A 17083-nucleotide genomic window follows, 5' to 3' on the forward strand; every position below is an offset into this window, starting at 1 on the left:
TCTCACACCAGATTTAACATTAAACTATCTTCCTGTACTTCCTTCAATTCTAATTGCTGACTTACAAATCAAATAAAGACTAAGTATTGCTTGATATAATGCCCCATTGACACCATATAACTGCAGCGTATTGAATAGCTTCTCTCTTGGCACCTTGTCATATGCCTTTTCCAAATTGACAAAACTTAAATACAGATCTTTCTTATATTCCCATGCTTTCTCGACTATTTGTCGTAAAGTGAAGATCTGATCCTGACAGTCTCTATTTGGCCTGAATCCAGCTTGTTCTTCACCAAGCTTTTCTTCCACAATTCTTCTCAACCGTTTCTCAAGTATACTTGCATAGATCTTGCCAGGAACACTCAGTAGGGAAATACCTCTGTAATTCTCACATTCAGTTTTATTTCCCTTTTTATATATGGGTACTATGAGAGCTCTACTCCAATCATCGGGAATTCGTCCCTCTGTCCAGGCTTTCTGAACTATGCAGTGCAGCCACTTTAAGACTCTTATACCACCATACTTCAGCAATTCTGGTCGAATATCATCTACTCCTGCTGCCTTTCCACATTTCAAGCCTTTGATGGCTTTTTCTACTTCAAGTATGGATATGTATTCCTGACTGCATGCCTGGTCAGTGTTTTTTTTATCACTGTGATGTCATCACTGCTTGTTTCATTTAGCAGTTTTTCAAAGTAATTACTCCATACTTCAAGGATATCTTTTTCTCCCTTTTTCATGTCACCTTTATCATCTCTGATTCCTTTTACAGCACTCTTTCCTTCATTCCTAAGCTTCTTCAACAACCTCCAGAATATTTTGCCACCTTCTTGATATTTATTTTCTATATTCTTGCCAAAGTCCTCCCATGACTTTTGTTTAGCTAGTTTTACACACTGTTTAGCTTTCTTACATTTGTCTCTGTATTCTGTAAGAGTAAAAGCTGACTTATTTGCCAGGAACTTTTGATATGCTTTCTTCTTTTCCTTCACTGCCTCTTTAACTTCCTGTGTTCACCAGGGAGTTCTGATTTTTTTATCCTTGCACACAACCTCACCACATGCCTCTCTGGCAGAATCAATCAATGTTTTCTTCAGAGTTTGCCCCTGAATCTCCAAGGTTTGATTCCTGTTCTCAAACTCTTTCATTTTCTTTTCAATAATCTTTCTGTATTTTAGTCTACAGTTCACATCTGAGAGCTGCTGAACTTTTATTCGCTTTAAAACTTTCTTATATGATATTCTTTTCAATATGAAATTCAATTTTATCCTGCTCAAGACTAAATAGTGATCACTTCCAATTTCAAATCCTCTGTACACTCTGGTGTCCTGCACCAGGGAGAAAATATCACTATCAACAATAACATAGTCATTGAGACTTTTCTTATTCCTAGCCTCTTCTCTCCATGTGAATTTGTGCACATTTTTATGTTGGAACATGGTGTTAGTAATAACCAGTCCATGTCCTGAGCAGAAATCCAACAGATATTTGCCATTATTATTAGCTTTGCTCTTTTCTCCAAATTTTCCCAAAATATTTTTGTATGTCTCACAATCATTTCCTACTCTGCTATTTAGATCCCCAACAAGGACCAACTTTTCCTTTTTCATTGTGTCAGTTGCTTTTTCTAAAGCCTCAAAAAATTCCTCCACTTCTACCTTAGTAGAACCTTCTGTGGGACCATAGGCACAAATAAGTCTCATTGTCCAGTTCCCCATTCTCATATTTGCCCACATTACTCTACTTGAGACTGACTGCCATTCAAGAAGATTAGCCTCGTATTTTGTGTTGAATACTATGGCTACTCCTTCTTTTCCTTGATTTTCATTGCCTGAATATAACATTTTGTATTTATTGCTCAGAAAGATCTCACCAGTTTTGGTCTTTTTTGTTTCAGTCACCCCTATTATGTCGATCTGGTACTTATCTAATTCCTCAGATAGCTCCATTTCTTTGCCATTCAGGCTTCTTACGTTGATAGTACCGATCTTTAACTCTGGTGATGTTGAGTTGGGGTTTGTTTTCAGATTTGTTCCAATAGCTGACTTTTCGCTGTTCGCCCTGGTTCCCTGGCGAAAACAATGGGGGCCTTGTTTAACTGGGCGACGCCCCAGCATGAAATTTTGTCATGTTGTACCATCATTTTTTATTTTGGTTTAACCAATAAGAATACAATTTGGTCGGCTAAATCCCAAATTGCCAGCCCATCCTCGTTCGTTCAGTATCAAAGTAGATACCCAACAGGGTGCACCACGAGAAGGTGAGGATTGGACATTAGGTCAGAAGCCCTAGTCGGTTCTCCGCATTCCTTTAAAGGCTATGTGGAGGTCTCCTCTCAGTTATACAGCTCTGACCCTTAAGCACCCCAAAAAAATATACATATATATTAAAAATAATATATATGCATATTTCCATGGAATAGATGATGTGCACTGCACACCTATTCCATGGGTGTGCAGTGCACACCTAGTACACCCTGAATATATGCCCCTGGTACTAATGTACTATAAGTGAATAGAATAATGTGTATTATTTTATGTGCTTTTCAGCATTCTGTTTTCTCTTGAGATTCACAGTGAACTTGAATTACACTATGCTGTCTCTGTGTGCCATCTTCCTCATTACCGATTTTATGAGGTTATGTCTTGTACAAAACATTCTCCTAAGCCTGCAAAATTAATACACACACTGTTATGTATGTTATTTATTTTGGCAAGTTAATGCCATTGAAACCAAACCTCATTTCAAAAACATTATTATTATTACATAACACCTCCCTCGATGAGTCCGAAGACTCATCGAGGGAGGGTACCTGCTCCACAAATCTCCATCTCTTCACTAACCGCAACCTTCATCATCCATACCAGCGCCATCTACCACTATTTTCACAGATAATCACAAACATCCATGCCCACAGCGAGATTCGAACTCGCAGCCTTTTAGCTGGAGAGCAGATGCGCTAACCATTCGGCCAACCAGGCCGGGAAACATTCTTTATAAATCTGGTTTATAACTTGTTATATTAAATAAGTCTGTTAAACTTATCTGATAATATAATAATGTTATGCTTCGGAACTAGGAAACATCTATTTAGGTGCATATTTAATGTAATAATGGAAATGCAACAAATCAGGCAGACAGTTTATTTTCCCTACAGTTAGATTATATTTTAAAACTTCGAATTTGATAATGGTTGTTGTATTAATATTAAATATTACTCCTTTGTGTGTGTATGTGTATGTAATATACAAGTAAGTAGGTAGGTAGGAGTAATATAGGTATGTTTATCTGACCACATTGGGAAGGCAGGTTTCTGATCTGATAATTGAAGGGTCAGATAATTGACAGTATATTTACGCGGTGCTGTACCAGATGTGAAAGTGTCAGTTAATTGAAAGGTTGCTGTTTTTAAGATTGGATAAACAGCAGATTATTCTAGTTTCTTATCTTTTATGCTAAGTATCATATGAGTTTGATTACAAATTAATATGTTATGATACTTTATAATTCAGTATATTAGGAATGCTTAAAATTGTGTTTACTGTAGACTGCAAGTGTATGTGCATTGTGGAAGACTACCATCAGAGAGTTGAAGGCGACCATCGTGCTCACGAGTACTAGATTGGGAATTGCATATGCATTGTGTTTTCTTAGTCATCAGTTGCAAGGATATTGCAGTATTTACCCTTCAGTTGGAAAGACCTTAGTTTGAATCCCATCCAAAATGCAAGGAGTATTTGTACATACTTTTCAACTGAAGATTCAAGCTGGATCTCATATGGAAGTGACAGAAATTATCCTGCCATGCAGTCAAACAAACTGGATAACATGCATTTAACCAACATAATACTTTGGCCTCATAGTGTTAATTACTTTGACTAAAATTGCAGCCAAATCTTAGTCATCTGAATTTAATTAAATTAAGTACAATGAATTGTATAATACATTTTAATGTTTTACAGAAAAGATAAGAAAATATTTATAATAAGGTTTGGTCATATGTGTTATCTGATCTGTTGAAGATGGCTACTTTAGCTGTACAATAAGGATGAAGTAAAAGTAAAATAAGGATGAAACAACTGTCAGTCTGGTTGTCCAAGTAGATCGCACCTCCACTCTTCAACCAATAGGTTGTGAGTTTGAATCTCACTGTGTTGTGGATGTTTGTGAAAGTCTTTGTGATAGACTTTCTTTGCTCATTATGCAACTTCTATCCAGTTTAATGGAGGCCTGAAGTGGGCATAATTAGAGACCTTTTCTGAATAGAGTTTGCAATACAAAAAAAGTTGAACTAGGATATTTTTGAAGAATGAATATAGTGTGATTGTGGTTTTAATAAAGATTTATTATTAATAATAATTTAAATCCTTTGGTTAATGGGAATAATCATACTTTGGAAAAAATATTGCAAAGTATTATTCTGGTATGAAAATTTAAATATATGTTGGATGAGTATGCTTCTACATACTGTTAAACAAGTAAAGTAATGAGAGAAAAGTTGCAAAATAATGGGAATGCAATGTTTTGCCAAAAAATTGCAGGACAGATTGGGAAGTGTAATTGTCTGTAGTCTTTCTTTCACTTACCTCATTCTCAAGTTGTTTGGTTAGTGTCCTGAATGAAATAGAATTTCTCTCTCTCTGTCTTCAGATATTCATGGAGACAGTCATTTTATTTTTCACTAAATAGGCATTCAGCCACTAGCTGTTATTTTCTAGCAGTTAATATCCAGAATGCCAGTGACCCGCACTTCATATTAGTGCTTCATGGTATAAACAACACCACGGTTGGTAGCGCCTGCATTGAGCTAGCAAAAATCATTGCTGTCGTCACCACATTACAGGAAGAAATTTCTTTCTGAAATACTTAATCCAGAGCTGTGGTCAATTCTGTATACCATCACAGAAAATGCTGGCACTAAAGAATTTAAGAAAGTTATAGATTGCCAATTAAAAAAAATAATTCTTTGACAGCATACCCAGGATATCTAGGGTCTGTAAAATTTATAAACCTAACAACCTCATTCATCCAATAGTTAACAGCATAGACAGCCCCATCTCACCTTAAATCACTTTCTTCCCTCAGAGGCAACTTTCCCTCTTTTATAACAAAATTCATTGCACTTTAAAACTTTAATAAAAAAATTTAATCTTGACAGGTTCTGACATTATGGTGAGCCTTGACATTACTTCACTTTGCAGAGACCCTTGACTTTATTAAGCCACATCATTTCCTCTCAAATTCAAGATTTATTCTGGTTACTTTTTTTTTTTTTTTGGATAGGAAAAATACATAAACAGCTGGATAGGACTGCTATCCAGATTCCCCTACCCCTTTCCCCCTGCTAGCCAACTTCTACATGGAACATTTTGAAAACCAAGCACTGAACACAGCTACACTCAAACCAGCTATGTTGATATGTTTATCATTTGCCCTAATGGCACTGACACGTTGTAGACATTTTTAGCATATTGCAGCCACTTCCAAAAACAAACTTCAATGTAGAAAAAGAAAGTAACCATTGTCTCCCCTTTCTAATGGCTCATTATCCTTTACCATTTACAAAAAAAATTTACAACTATTTTTAGAATCAGCATCTGCTATGAAGCAGTCTCCAACCTCAGCAAGTATGATTGCATTATTTTGCCAAAGATCTGGGAGACAGTCATTATGAGACCACATAGCCTGACTTTTCAAAATTAACTTTACAGTTAATCAGTACATAGAGAGGGCCTTGTTAGGATATTAGTTTTTGCATCAGTTACAAATTGAATTGTTCTTAATGTTTTAATGTAGTGATTGTACTTGTCACAGTTATAATTTGTGCTTTGATGATAATGCTGGGTAGAAAAGTAGTGAAATATTAATAAGTTTAATAAATTGTTTTTTTCATTTCTTGGTGTTGTTTGTACCGTGAAGCACTAATACGAATAATCAACAACACCTAAATAATCACTTGCATTGGATGTTTGTTTATATTTAGAAGGTCATGAGCACTTGAAATTCTTGAATGGTACTCAAAATTACTACCACAGGCAGTAATTTTAACGGGCATGTCTCTACATATTGTATCATGCCACTGGTTAGTGTAATTTAGTAGGGTAGTAGCCAGACTTGAGTACATTTTGATCAACCCCTTTTGTTGGTGACACCTCCAAGGAGTCCAAAGACTCATTGAGGGAGGGCATCTACTCTACAACTCTCCATCTCCACCACTCAATCTACCAACTACAGCCAACTGCATCATCTACACTAACGCCATCTACTGCCCACCACCACCACTAATATTTTCACAGAAAATTATGTGCTGGTACACTGTCATCATAATTGTTATGGAGAACTAGCACAGTGGATAATATTTCTTTCTGCACAAATAGTAAGGCCCCCCCTTAGTGATTTTCATTTATGATCTATGCCATTTGTATGATGTCACATTTGCTTGTATACAGCAGTATTAGCGATGATGCAATAAATCAACTGACATGCAGTTTTAGTGGACTCGGTTTGTTTATAACCTCATTGCTAACTGCGTTAATTACAAATTGTATATAACTGTTTTTTATTTTATTTTATTTTATTGTTGATATTAATGGCAGATGATAATCAGAGTAAGGGTACAGTAGCTTCCAGTGAAAAGAGGAAGACTTGTAAAACTATTACATTAGATACTAAGATTAATGTCATTAAATTTAGTGACAGTTGTGTATTAAGCACTGAAATAAGTTGCAGGCTAAACTTACCTCACACTACTTTTGTTACAGTTGTTAAAAACAAAGATAAAGTTCTTAGTGAAGTGAAAATGCTATACTAGTTAATACTTTAGTTATCTGTAAACATTACAATCTTATTGCTGAAATAGTAAAAGTTTTAATGGTGTGGCAAAATTTTTAATGATGACCACACTAGTTTGCATTTTCTCTTATGCCAAGTTATTATTCAGAATAAGTCCTTCAGTCTCTTTGCCAGCATGAATGCAAAGGAAGGTAACTCACTGAATAGTGCTGAATTTGGAACAAGCAGAGGTGTTTTAACTTTTGTTGGTGAAAATTTTTCGTTTGCAAAAATTCTAGATTTTTTGTTTGTATAACCGATGTAAATGGTGGTACACTGTCTTCATAATTGTTGTGGAGAACTAGTACAGTGGCTAATATTTTTTCTGCACATGCAGTAAGGCCTCACCATATGATCATTTTTTGTTATGATCTATGTCATTTATATAACGCCACATTGGTATCAAACACCAGTTTTGCTAACCTTTCCTCACCCATTCTATTTAAGTGGCCATACCACCTAAGATTACTCCACTGACACATTTTTGAATGTTCACAATGTCAAGTTCCTTTTTTAATATCTTCATTTTTAATATGATTCTGCCATTGATGCCATCTGTTTACTCCCCTAATATTTCTCTGAACCCTCATATCTGTGGTCTCTGGTCTTGTGTTTTATTTCTAACCCATCTTTCAGATCCTTAACTTAAAACTGGTTTGAACACTGTCTTGTATATTGCTTATTCTTTTATCTATTTCCAGATTTAACTTGCCATCTTCACTAAAACCTATACCTGAATAGTTGAAATATTTTACTTGTTCTATAGACTTTCTATTCAGAATGCAGTTGATGTGTTCAATGTTTTTGCCTATTTTCATAATTTTGATCTTTTTATTGCTGAGTTTCATGCCAAATTTGTCACTGCTGTTATTCAATTTAGTTACAGAATCCTGAAGACTTGCACAATATCATCTGCATTAAGCAATGATCTAAGTTTGACATCTCCAATTGTAATATCAGGCCTAATGCCCCTTTCTTTCATAATGCGATCCTCATAGATGATCAGTGAGTGGAGGTAATGTGCATCCCTGTCTTTCCCATTTTCCTGTATTTTCTTCAGGAAAGGCCTGAAGAAAATACAGGAAGAAAATACAGTTAAAACTGAATATCTTCAGTTTTAACTGCTGACATACAACTTAAATATAGACTACTATGTGTTGCTCTGTATAATGTTCCATTTACCCCATATAATTGTAGTGTTTCAAAAAGCTTTTCTCTGGGCAGCTTGTTCACCTTTTCCAGATCTACAAAACGTAAGTACAGATCCTTGTCATATTCCCATGATTTCTCAACTATTTGTCATAAAGTAAAAGTCTGATCTTGACACCTCTACTTGGCCTGAATCCAGCTTGTTCTTCCACAATCTTTCTCAACCACTTTTCAAGTATGCTTGCATAATTCTTACCTGGAAAACTTAGTAGAAAAATTCCTCTGTAATTTTCATAGTGAGTTTTATTTCCTTTTTTTTTATAGACGGGAACTATTAGAGCTCTACTCTATTCATCTGGAATTCAATCTTCTGGCCAGGTCCTCTGAATTATTCACTGTAGCCACTGCAAAACTTTTATACCTCCATACTTCAGCATTTCTGGTAGAATATCACCTACTCCAGCTGCCTTTCCACATTTCAAGTTTTTGACAGCTTTCCCAAGTATTGATATGTACTCCTCTTTGCATTCCTCTTGAAAATTTTTTAGTATGGTTCTATCACTGCTTGGTTCATTTAACAGGCTTTCAAAGTAATTACTCCAGAGAACCAGGATATCCTTATCTTCAGTTTTTATGTCACCTTTATTATCTTTACTTCCATTTACAGTACTTTTTCCTCCATTTCTAAGCTTTTTCAATAGCCTCCAGGTTATTTTACCACCTTCCTGATATTTATTTTCTATGTTCTTACCAAAGTCTTCCCATGATTGTTGTTTAGCTACTTTTACATAGTGTAGTGTTCTTACATTTTTCTTTGTATTCTTTTAATGCATCTCCTGACTCATTTACTAGGAACTTTTGGTATGCTTTCTTTTACAGAATTACTGCTTTAACTTCTTATGTCCATCATGGAGTTCTTATTTTTCTATCCTTACAGGCAACTTCACCATATACTTCCCTAGCTGCATCAATCAGTGTCTTCTTCAGTCGACTCCCTGGTTTGGTTCTTGTTTTCAAATGGTTTCAAATTTTCTTCGAGTCTACACTTTACCTGTAAAAGCTGCTCAACTTTAACATGTTTGCTGCCAACTACGAGTATACTCGTAGTTGGTATATGAGCATCACAAGCCAACTACGACTATACTCGTATGATGCTTACTGCCAGCAACGAGATTACCCGTACTGACCTTGAAGAAGTGAAAATGCTTGGCATGCGGAGCTAGCAGTGAAAGTGTATACTCATAGATGGTATATGAGCCTCACAAGCCAACTATTAATATACTCATATGTCGATTACCACCGGCAATGAGATTACCTGTACTGACCTTGAAGAAGTGAAATTGCTTGGTGTACGGTAACAAACTATGCCTGAGTAGCGTGGTAGCAAACGTGTTAAAAACTTTCTTACATGCTGTTCTTTTCAATGTAATATCAATTTTTATCCTGCTTAGCTAAGTAATGGTCACTTCCAATTTCATATCATCTGTACACTCTTGTATCTTGAACCAGCATGAAGATATCACTATGAACACTGTCAATGAGACTTTTCTCGTTTCTTGTATCTTCTCTCCACATGAACTTGTGCACATCTTTATGTTGGTGCATGGTGTTAGTAATGCCTAGTCTATGTCCTCAGCAGAAATCCAGCAAATACTTACCATTATTATTAGCTTTGACCTTCTCTTCAACTTTTCCCAAAACATTCCTATATACCTGATGGGATTCATTTCCTTCTCTGCTGTTCAGATCTTCAACAAAGGACCACCTTTTCCATTTTATTTGTCATCTACCTGCTCTAATGATGTACAACAATTCTTCAACTTCTTCCTTAGAAGAACCTTCTGTGGGACCATAGGGCTCAAATAAGTTTCATTGTCCAAATCCCCATTTTGAAGTGTGCCCACATCACTTTACTTGAAACTGCTTTCCAATCAAGAAGTTTATCTTTATGTTTGATGTTGAATGCTATTGCTACTCCGTCCTTTCCTTGATCATTATTGCGTGAATATAACATCCTATATTATTATTTAGTAAGATCTCACTCGTTTTTGTCTTCTTTGTCTCATTAATGCCAATTATGTCCACATGGTACATTTCCAATTCTTCTGCAAGTTCGATTTCCTTTTTCCATTAATACTTATTATTATTGATGGCTCCTATTTTCAGTTCTTCTGACTTTGGATTTATTCTTTTTCTTCTAGATGTTGAGTTGGAGCTTGTTGCAGCAGCTGACTTTTCACTGTTTGCCCTGGTTTCCTGACAAAAACAGCAGGGCTTTGTTTAACTGGGTGACGTCCCAGCTGGCATGAAATCTTATGTTGTACCATCATATGTATTTGTGGTCCAGTAGAGAGTATAGTTTGGTTGGATAAAGTCCAAATTGCCAGCCCATCCTTGTTCATTCAGTATCTAGTAGAAACCTACTAATGGGGTGCACCACGTTAAGGTGAGGATTAGGCATTAGTTCGGAAGTCTCAGTCAGATCTCTGCATTCCTGAAAGGTAACGTGGAGATCTCCTTCCAGTTATTTGACTTTTCACAACAATTATATATATATATATATATATATATATATATATGTAAAATCATTAAAAATAGAAAAAAAAATTGTAGTCCACCTATGGTGCAAATGTACTATAGGTTTACAAATGAATCTTTCATGAGTCAGAGCCATATAAAAAAAAGTGCTTTATTTACATCAATTATGCATACACATATATGTCTTATAAAAACTAGATGATGAAATCTGCATGATGGTGGTCTGTAACCTAAATCATATGACGAATATGCCTGTATATTATAATATTATGTTATACATAAATTATGTGTGATGATTAAAGAAAAAAAAGTCATGCAAAGTTGTTAATTATATTCTCATTGTGTTAAATGAATGTGTTAACTTTAAAAAGGTTTGTTATAGTAAATTTCTTTTAAAATAGTACTGATGCTCTTGGGTTTCAGTTGGGACTTTTTTTTCTAGTTTGCTATAGTGGTGGAATTTATAATAATGTTGGCTGTATTGAGTGTAGCTATTTTAATCACTTTTTATTACATAAAATACTGTCTTGTTTTTTCATAGATGAATGGAAGACACTGGGATCATTTAAGTGAACATGCTAAAGATTTATTGAGAAAGATGCTACTGTTAGACCCACTTAACAGAATTACTGTTGAGGAAGCACTGAATCATCCATGGCTTAGGGTAAATTATTCTGTTATTAGTTAGATGAATTATATATATATATATATATATATATATCTGAACTAAATGTATGACTATAAACACGTATACACATTTTGCAAATACTTGTAAATTCATATAAATCTGTGCCAAACTTTGGGGGGGAGGGGTTTAAGAATTGATTTTAAAGACTTCCTATATGAAAATTGCTAGGGGAGTGCAAAAGTCCATCATTGTGTCTTATTTCTGAAGTTAAAAATAGCCTTTCAGGTAAAAATCACCTGATTGCTGTTGTAATACTTAGAGCCAAGAAGTTACTTTACCATATCAGAGATTACATGCTTTTTTAACAATTGTATTAACTGAGTTATAATATGTGTTCAAATAGCATTGGCTGTCAATAACTACTGCTTCCATTTTTTGTCATAGGATGATAGCTTACTGTCTATCACCCATTGCTATCTGCTTTTGTAATACTGTTCTTGTGTTTGTCCTTAAATTTTTGACATTTATACATTTGGTTGTACTCTTAGAAGGATTCAGACCTCAGTCTTTTACAACTAACAATATTTGAATCCTGTTGTTGGACATGAGGAACTTTGATAAAAGTTTTTCAGCTAAAGATGAGCTGCCATTCTCATGCAGAATTGGCAAGATTTTTCCTCCTGTTAAACAGATGCATCAACTAGAGAACACCCAGAGTTGACAGAATGCATAATATACTGGCATCATAGTGCCAGTATATTGTTATTATATGGTTTTGGCTGTAATTTCAGTCAACAACAGCTCATACTTTTGAGGATATCATATTGGTTTTTGGTCACATTATTACTTGGAAGTTTGACATTTTTTAAAATAGACTAAGTTATTTGATTTTGTCTGATGCTGATGGCCAATTTGAAATTTCTTGCCATTTTTTATATGGAGAACTTTGAATTCAAATCTGTAAACTTGTCTACTCTCAAACCTCATGTGTGACACAGATATATCTTTGTATTTGTGATTTTGCTACATGGTTTCCATTACACTCAATATAACACATCCAGTTTGCCTTGGAAGAAGTAATACTAGACCATGTGCAGATACTCTCATCACCCACTTACCATTAGGCTGTTTACCCTTCACTGTGTACAAAAAAGCTCTACATTCATGCCATCTTTCATCATCTCTTCCAAAAATTAGGAAGCATCAGAATTCTCAAATAGAACAGGGCAGCTTTTATTTCTAAGATGCAGTTCTCTAATTAGAATAAAATAATAAATTTAGTTTAATCCTTTATCCAAGTGTAAGCAAACAAAGTTTGCGCCTGAAAGTATCTTCAGGACTGGGGTAAGGTGGTACAACACCGGGCAACTCGTTGCAAAGGTGGAGCAAGCTAACATCATTCCTATTTCAGTATCTCCCATAATGCAAAACACATCCCCTTGCAGATATGTACAATGTTATGCATTAAGGGAATGGCCACTACCCAGACTAGTTTTAACCTTTATTGAGGTCTCTTCAGTGGGAGCCAGGCTCAAGTGGAGATACCAGGCAGAAGCATTAGCAAGGTCATCTCTACCTATAGGAGTTGCCAAACGGTGTGCCACCTTTTTATTAAATTACTCTGGATTTAGAGAAAGATGTTGAAAGTTTATTTTTCACTTGGTTAGACTATAATAAATTTAGTTTAATCCTTTATCCAGTGTGAGCAAACAAAGTTTGCACCTGAAAGTATCTTCAGGACTGGGGTAAGGTGGTAGTATAGGCTGCGGTAGTATAAGCTGGGGGTATAGACCACCTTACCCCAGTCCTGAAGATACTTTCAGGTGCAAACTTTGTTTGCTCACACTTGGATAAAGGATTAAACTAAATTTATTATAGTCTAACCAAGTGAAAAATAAACTTTCAATCTCCAATTAGAAGTTCAAATAAGTCAAAATTCCTTTCAGAGTAATGGTTAAAGCCAAGAAAACATTAAAGCAAAATCATTAGAATCAAAATATTTGAAATGTCATTTGAATCCTATATGCTAATGGTGTAATGGTGGCTCAGAAAAAAATCAGCAGGATAACTAAAAAAAAAAAAAAAAAGCAAACTGATAACTACATTCTTTTGCAACTAGGAATACAGAGGTTCATCTGTATATATTATTATTATTATTATTATTATTATTATTATTATTACGGGTATCTCCATGGAGTCAGTAGACTCATCGCGGGAGACCCAAACTAGCAAAACAATATCTGTCATATCTCTTCTTGAATTCATTTACAGATGAAGAGCTCACAACAAAGTCAGGCAATGAATTCCACTCATTCACCACCCTCCAGGCAAAAAACCTTGTTCTGACACCTTTGTTAACCACACTCTTCTTTAATTTCCAGAGATGACCTCTTGTTCTTCCATCACTATCACACAGCTGAAACATTTCCCCTGCATCAATCCTATAAAAACCTTTTAGTAATTTGAATGTTTCTATCATATCCCCTCTTCTTCGCCTATCAGCCAATCTCTGCAATCCACAAGCTCTCAATCTATCAATGTAGGGAGCATTTTTTATATCACTCACCAACTTGGTCACTCTTCTCTGAACCCTCTCCACAGCCTCCTCATCTCCAAGGAATCCAGGTGACCAGACCTGAGCACAGTAATCCAAATGTGGAAGTATCAATGCTTTATAAAGGGGAATAATAACCTCTTTATCTCTGGATGTCAGTGTGTTCCTCAACAACCAAGTAATCCTATGTGCAATCTTGGACACCTTAGCAATGTGTCCTCTGAACTTCATCTCCTTATCTACCAATACCCCTAAGTCCCTAGCCTCATCAATCTCTTGGAGTACCTTTCCATCTATGTAGTACACAGCTGGTAATCTTTTAATCCCAAAATGCAAGACTTTACACTTTTCCACATTGAACTGACATCCATTTTCTTTTGCCCATTTTACCAGCTTATTTAAATCCTCCTGCAAACTTTCAACATCAGCTTGATTTTTTTATTGCACTACACAACTTTGCATCATCAGCAAACAACTGAATATCTCCCTTTAAGCCGTTTCCTATATCATTTATATACAAATTAAACAACATTGGCCCAAGCACAGAGCCCTGAGGCACACCACTGGTCACCTGCCTCATTCTGGACTCGGCTCCTCCATACACCACCTTATGGTATCTCTCCCTGAGCCATTCTCCTATCCATATCACCAATTTAATATCCATTCCCATCTGCTCCAATTTGCGTAACAGTGTTCTATGGGGTATCCTGTCAAAAGCCTTAGCAAAATCCAGAACTACCACTGTGTAGCCAGTTCCTTTGTCCAACTCTGATGTTATTCTATTATGGATAGTTAATAGATTGCTAAGGCAGGATCTACCTTTAACAAAACCATGTTGGCCTCTATAGAGTATCATATCCTGATCCACCCATTCTTGAATTTTGTCTTTAACCAACTTTTCCAATACTTTTACCACTACTCCTGAGATGGTGATTGGTCTGTAATTCAATACTGCAGTTTTAGAGCCACCCTTATGCAAAGGAACCACTTTGCCTAACTTCCACTCCCTAGGGACCATACCAGAGTTCAAACTTAAATTAAATATCCAGGTAAGAGGGGTTGACAATTCATTTGCACATTCACGCAACACCCGAGCTGATATTCCATCTAAGCCTACCGCAGTGTTTGCATTTAAGTTTCGCAATATATTTAATACCTCTGATTCTTTAGCTTCAATTCTCACATTAGGTATTGCTATAGGTATAGAGATATCCTCACTTGGGTGATAGACTTTTGAGAAGTGATCACTCAGTAACTCGACTATTACATCTGATTTTGTCACCTCAATACCATCAGCACCCACTAAGGTTATCCTTCCGAAGTCATTCTTCCTCTTACTTGCCACATAGCGGAAGAACTCTTTGGGATTACCCTTGATCTCTTTGGCTAAGGTCTTCTCATAATCTGATTTAGCTTTTCTTACTATGCTGGTAACCTTCCTAGCTTGAGCCTTGTACTGCTCATGGGTGTCCTGATCGCCCTTCTCCTTGTAAATTCTCCATAACATTTTCTTTTTTTTGTAGTTCAAGCTTGATACTACTGCTCATCCATCTAATGCCTGCCTTGTTTGACCTCCTGACCATGGGGACACAATCTGATATTGCTTTCCTCAGATACCCACTGATTTTATCCCAAGCACTGCTAACATCTTTCCCTTGCAATATGTTCTGCCATGGGATGGCTGCAAGCTCACTCCGAAGCTTGTTATAATTGCCTAACCTGTAGTTTCGTACATACCCCTTCTTAATAGAAAAATCCACAGATTTTGCAACCTTCCAAGTCAATACCACATGATCGCTTTCACCAACTGGAGGTAACAAGGTCACCTTACTTATGCACATAACCTCTGAACCAATAACCAGGTCCAACACTCTCACACCACGTGTCCCTTCAGTTACGTGCTGTTTCAAGTAATTATCTCGTAGCAGATGTATGAACTCCATTTCCTTTTTGCTACGTGATATTTCCTCCTTCCAATTGATATCACCATAATTAAAATCCCCCATAATAATCACTAAGCCTTCACTCATTGCACTAAGTTGCTGATTCATGAATTCAATATCTCCCCCTGTACTCCCTGGCCTATAGCAGCATCCAACTGTATATTTGGTTGCGTTGGTCACTATTTCGCACCAGACTGCCTCAAATGAACTCTCATTCACATGTCTATCATCATGATATACTACTTTCTTTGGCTGCAACACATCAGCTATCATCAACAGTACTCCTCCTCCTGTTCTATCTTCTCTATCCTCCCTGAAAATACTGTACCCATCACATTCAATTCCAGTGACCACATCTTCTGCTGACAGCCAAGTTTCACTAATGCCTACAACTTTTGGTGAGATTTCACTGACTAATGCCAAAAATTCTTCTCTCTTATTTCTAATGCTTCTAGCATTGGTATACAAAAATTGCAGATTCCCTCTAGATCTTGTACCGGCTTTAGAACTGATATATAAGTCACTAACTACCGTAGTCCTATGCCGATTTTTTCCCCCTCTCTTCTGCAATTTATTCTGCCTATAAGGATCAATAAATACACAATCAGTGCTAAAGTTTCTCTCTCTTACACTCAACCTTTTCAATATTAGTTTCCCTGCCCAATAACTTCAACCTGTTCAGAAAACAATAACTTCTTCAATCTCTTATGTCCTTCCATGTTAAGATGCAGTCCATCTCTAGCATACAACTGCCTTTTTCCTTCAAACACACTCCAAACATCAACAAACTCCAGACCTCTTTTTCTGCACATTCTTGCAATCATATCATTCATTATCATTGCTCGTCTACTTAACTCGTAATTGTCAAAACGAGGCAGCACACACACTATTCTCCCATTGACACTTTTCCTCTTCACAATATCTAATAATGTTCTTAAATCTTTTCCTACCCGATTTATACTACCTCTCAGGTCATTCGTACCCACCATAACTATCATCTTGTCTGTTTCATGCCCTCTCTTTATTGCTAAAGCCACTCTTTCTATTGTACCATCAGCCAAGCACTCCTCATGCATACCACTCTCCATACCCTTAATCATAGAATCACCATATATTTTACCACTATTAACTTCATTCAAGTTCACACTCATGGACTCATTCTCTACACTATTCAGCATGACTCTCCCAGCTTCATTACTCAACTCTCTATTACTTACCCCCCCACTCTCACTACATCTCATTTCTTCTTGGCCACTTGTGGTTTTATTATGTTGACTCCCAATCACTCCCATACTATTTATTACTGAATCATTCACCAAAGACTCACCCATATGTAATCCTGTTCTAGTTACTTCAGCTAAAGTAATCTCTATAGTCCTAATTTCTCTGTTTAACACATTAAACTCAGCTTTAACTTCCAGTATCTCCTTACCAATCACT

The sequence above is a fragment of the Typopeltis vanoorti genome, chromosome 21, assembly GCF_054136105.1.
Source record: "Typopeltis vanoorti isolate ZY-2024b chromosome 21, IOZ_Tvanoo_1.0, whole genome shotgun sequence".
Taxonomy (NCBI): domain Eukaryota; kingdom Metazoa; phylum Arthropoda; class Arachnida; order Uropygi; family Thelyphonidae; genus Typopeltis; species Typopeltis vanoorti.